Source organism: Carassius auratus, unplaced genomic scaffold (assembly GCF_003368295.1).
Source record: "Carassius auratus strain Wakin unplaced genomic scaffold, ASM336829v1 scaf_tig00215034, whole genome shotgun sequence".
Lineage (NCBI taxonomy): Eukaryota > Metazoa > Chordata > Actinopteri > Cypriniformes > Cyprinidae > Carassius > Carassius auratus.
Genome location: NW_020527912.1, coordinates 170,886 through 175,960, shown reverse-complemented (window position 1 = coordinate 175,960; position 5,075 = coordinate 170,886). Strand labels below are relative to the sequence as shown.

The 5,075-nt window shown below is 47.5% G+C and overlaps 1 pseudogene; it reads right to left on the bottom strand.

Moving 5' to 3' along the window:
• Positions 1–4,748: 4,748 nt before the first annotated feature.
• On the bottom strand, positions 4,749–4,867 carry LOC113093419 (uncharacterized; annotated as a pseudogene).
• Positions 4,868–5,075: the final 208 nt, after the last annotated feature.

Sequence of the window (5,075 nt, the reverse complement as noted above, 5' to 3'; positions counted from 1 at the left end):
CGGTTGACCTGAAGCCCCAACTGACTGAGGTGCCGAAGCACGAAGTCCCTGTGATCGCACAACTCTTCTCGGGACCGGGCCATAATGAGCCAGTCGTCGAGATAGTTGAGGATCCTGATGCCCACTTCCCAAAGTGGGGCAAGGGCGTCCTCCGCGACCTTCGTGAAGACACGGGGGGACAGGGAGAGCCCGAAGGGGAGGACCTTGTACTGCCATGCCTGACCCTCGAAAGCAAAGCGCAGGAACGGTCTGTGACGAGGGAGGATAGAGACATGAAAGTACGCGTCTTTCAGGTCGATCGCTGCAAACCAGTCCTGGGGCTGGACGCATTTGATAATGCGTTTCTGCGTCAACATCCTGAACGGGAGCTTGTGTAGGGCCCGATTCAAGACTCGCAGATCCAGGATAGGTCGAAGGCCACCGCTCTTCTTGGGCACGATGAAGTAAGGGCTGTAAAACCCCGTCCTCATCTCGGCTGGAGGGACCGGCTCGATTGCATCCTTCGCCAGGAGGACAGCAATCTCCTCGCGCAAGACAGGGGCGTCCTGGACTGCCACCGAAGTCTCGAGCACGCCATTGAACTTGGGGGGTCGCCGGGCGAATTGAATCGCATAGCCGAGTCGAACCGTCCGGATGAGCCAGCGTGACGGGTTGGGCAGCGCAAGCCACGCTCCCAGATACCGTACAAGTGGCACCAAAGGGACAGTCGGCATACCTGCAGTGGTGCAGCGATGGGGAGTCGTGCCGGAAGGCCCAGAAGGCACTGCGTCCTGGGTCATCGCAACCACACTCCCCGTGTTCCCGGAGGAACTGGCCAGAGACGCGTGGAGAGGCGTTGCGTCTCCGAACCGCGACCTCTTGGCCGCTGGCGAAAGGGGGCGTCGTGGGTGAGAGTGAGGAAGCTGTGCGTCGCTCATTGTCAACCCACGAGCCTTGCAACTCGGAGGAAGGAGAATTTGCTCTTTTATTGAAAATGTGGGTACCACCTGGCGGAACAGAACAAAACAGAAACTGAAGATTCTCCGCCCGGCCCTCCTCCGGGGGAAGGAGTGGCGCTGTCTTCGCCATCTCCTGAAGAGCAGTTCTCCGCATCTCCGAGTTGCCCGTGTCAGGGCCGCTTGGTCGACTTCTTGGAGGACTTCGCAGCCGGGAGTGACACGGGGGGCGCCGCTCTCCTGCGCGGGGCTCGACGCGCCGGCCTCGAAGAACTCTCAGCACGGGGCGGAGCTGGCGTAGAGGACGCAGGGGGGCACCCACGGCGACGAGCAGGCTGAGGCGCTACCCGCGACGGAACGGTGGCAGCCGGAGAGACACGTTCGGGCAGGATGTGCTGGATGGCCTCAGTCTGCTTCTGTACCGCCGAGAACTGCTGGGCAAAGTCCTCGACAGTGTCGCCGAACAGGCCTGCCTGGGAGATGGGGGCGTCGAGAAAGCGTGCTTTGTCCATGTCCCTCATCTCAGCCAGGTTCAGCCAGAGATGGCGCTCCTGGACCACCAGCGTGGACATCGCCTTCCCGAGGGACCGCGCCGTGACCTTCGTTGCCCGTAAGGCGAAGTCAGTCGCCGTGCGCAGCTCCTGCATCAACCCCGGGTCGGTACCACCCTCGTGCATAGCTTTGAGTGCCTTGGCTTGGTGTACCTGCAGGATAGCCATGGCATGCAGGGCAGAGGCAGCTTGGCCTGCAGCACTGTAAGCCTTGGCAGCGAGTGCGGTGAGGATGGAAGAGGGAGAAGAGCGGCTTCTGGCCGTGAAAGGGGCCGTCCACGACTTCGTCACCTCTTCATGCACCTCCGGGAAGAAAGGCACCGGAGCAGAACGAGGTTGTGAGCCGCGTCCCGCGCCGAGAAACCAATCATCCAGCCGTGAGGGCTCGGGACTGGGCGGTGTAGTCACCTCCAGTCCGATACTCACGGCTGCCCGGGCAAGCATGGCCGACAACTCCAAGTCCGATTCAGCAGCAGCGACAACACCCGAGGGGGGCAGCCCCGCCGAACCTTCATCCTCAGAGGTCGATAACCCATCCCCCGATGCAGCAATCGACATCTGGTCTTCGGGCGGCGCACCGAAAGACACGCTGGGACCGCTGTGAGACGGCCCAGCAGAATCAATCGGCAGCTGCACGGGACAGTCGCTGCGTGAGGAGTGAGAGGTCCGTGGGGCGTGGCCCGGTGGAGAAGCTCTCACTGTGATCCTCAGATCTCCCAGAGCGCCAGCCGGCGGCCCTCTGCTCGAGCCAGAGAGACCGGGACGGGTGGCGACAGAGGGGTCTGCTGCACTCCCCTTGAGGAGTGAGAGATGCGATCGCAGCGCTGCCATGTTCATACGCCCACAGTAGACGCATGAATCATCCACGAGCGCAGCCTCAGCGTGTTGGACGCCCAGACACTGCAGACAACGCTCGTGACCGTCAACCGAAGACAGGAAACGACCGCATCCAGAAGGACACGGACGAAACGGCATCTTGAAAAAGACACGAATCGTCCGTGATTTGCTCTTTTAGAACTGTCTCTTTTAGCCGAAGCGCCCAGGGGAATCGCCGACTCGCAGGGACACCGCTGTAATGCGCCGTCACACCGACCAGGAACAGTTTTAAAACAAAACAAAGATGATGGCTTTGTAGAGGTTTCTTCATCCACTACTCGGCTCCGAAGCAAAAATCTAATGAGTGGATGCACCTGTCGCCCTATTTATACCCGCTGGGGAGTGGCTCAGGTGTGTTAATCCACTTGCCAATTTCATTGGCGTTTTCTCTTAAAATCAGAGATGATTGGCCTCCCAAGTGAGACCCCATTTGTCGGTCGACATAACTCGTAGTGACCGACAGATAGGGAAATGTAATTACTTGCCAGACAGATTGCCAATTGCAATCTAAATTCATCAGCAGGCCCTTCTTGCTTGGAAGTTATGCTACACCCACAATTTTTCACCTCATAAAACCTTTCTATGGAACAACTCCAATATAAGAATTAAGAATAAATCAGTTTTTCTTTCTCATTGGTTTAACAGAAATATATTAATGGAATTCCCTCAATTTTTGATAAATCTGAGAAAATTGATGAAAATTAAAAATATAGACTGGAAGGAAGCCTGGATGTTACCTCATAAGTATTGTATTTCAAATAAAACTAAGGAAATTCATTTTAAGATCTTACATAAAATATACCCAGTGAATAATACTTTTGCGTAATACATGAATGTTGACAATTCTTGTTCATTTTGTGGGAATGAGAATGAAACACTGATTCATTTATTTTTCCAATGTGAAAAACCTAGTAACTTCTGGAATATGTTATATCTTCATATTGGCAAGCACCTTGATTCTTCCAAATCCTTTCAATTAAAGGATATAATCTGTTACTATAAAGAAGATAAAGCTAGCACTTCAATTAATTATATTGTTAATTTTTTTGGGGGGAGGGGGTTTATTCACAAGCAAAAATTCTCTAAATCGCAGCCTACTTTTCATAATTTTTTAATTGAAATTGATGCATGTCTGAAGTCTCTAAGGTTAATTAAAAACAAGAAATGTGACAGATTCCTGAAATATTATGACAATATTTTTGGTATTACCACTGATGCATAATGTTTCCTCTATGTATCCTTTTTTTTTTTTTTGCTTATATATATATATATATATATATATATATATATATATATATATATATATATATATATACATATATATATATATATATAGGTTTTTATCAGATTTGGTTTATATATGTGGAGCTTTACATATACTTGATATAATTTAATTCCTGTAGATGTTCTATTTGTACTATTCTTTATATGTCCTTGTTTTCTAATGTATATTCAAAATTAAAAAATAAACTTGGCAAATTTCTGCACTTTTATAAGGAAACAGCCAAGCAAACAAAACTACATAAATGTTATAATAGATAAATGAAACAGATAATAGATACATGTTTTTATTTTATTAGAAATTTTTTTCATGATTCCCAATTATTTAGATTCGCAATTTATAATAGTTGTGCAGTCTTTACATTTTTATTCCAATGTAGAAATTATCTATTCATTTCGTTTTATATTTGGACAGACTTGTTACGTGACAGCATTAATGAAAGTTTCTTAAGGGTCAATATATTCGAGCCACTGTTATAATAGCAGTCATCACTCAAAATAATGCACAACTCTATTATCTGTATAGCATGTGTATAAGACTCTAATACAATTATGAAGTAATAATTTTATGACAAATAAATATTTCAGTGAGTAAATCTGGCTGTGTCTATAGTAGGCTGTTATGGACTACACATCATTTTAATATTATTTTTAAATAATTTTTTTAATGATTATTATTTTAAATTATTGTCCCTGGATCAGTACGTTACTATTATAATAAAGTAGCAGTGGTAGCAGACATATTTTGAGTATCAGTTCTGGTTGAAAAGAAGCGATCTAATCCTGTTTATATGAAATAAGCCTGCTCCCGAGCAGGTTTAAGCTTACGGACCTGTTGCTATGACAGCAGCTCCGGGATGAGCTTCGAAGAACCAAATGATCCAAGATCACGCCAAATCGTTAACAATCAAATCCAGCTAACGGAGTTAGCGGCGTACGAAGAACAGGCCCCTGGCCCAAACCTGCTTAGATTTGGAGATCAGACGAGATCGGGCATAGCCAGGTTGGTATAGCCGTAAACGAAGGAGGCTGCAAAGAGAGGGCTATTTAAAGATCAGCCACTATAATCGCCAGTGCATTAAATAAGTAGGGAAGGAAACCCAAAAGCTTACAGCACATGGTAATCCCAGGCAGTCTCCCATCCAAGTACTAAACAGGCCCAAACCTGCTTAGCTTCCGAAATCAGACGAGATCGGGCATAGCCAGGTTGGTATGGCCGTAAGCGAAGAAAGCTGCAAAGAGAGGGCTATTTAAACCATATTTTAGATTTGACACATTTAAAAGGTGTGCAGTATTATTTATATTATATTAATTATGTGTTATATTATTCAAAATAAATTGTGGTTTACTTTGCATCGGAGCATTAAAAGCGCTAGCCTATTTTAGGGGGGTAGGCTACATGGATTAATATGCAAAATGTCAATATTTTGAT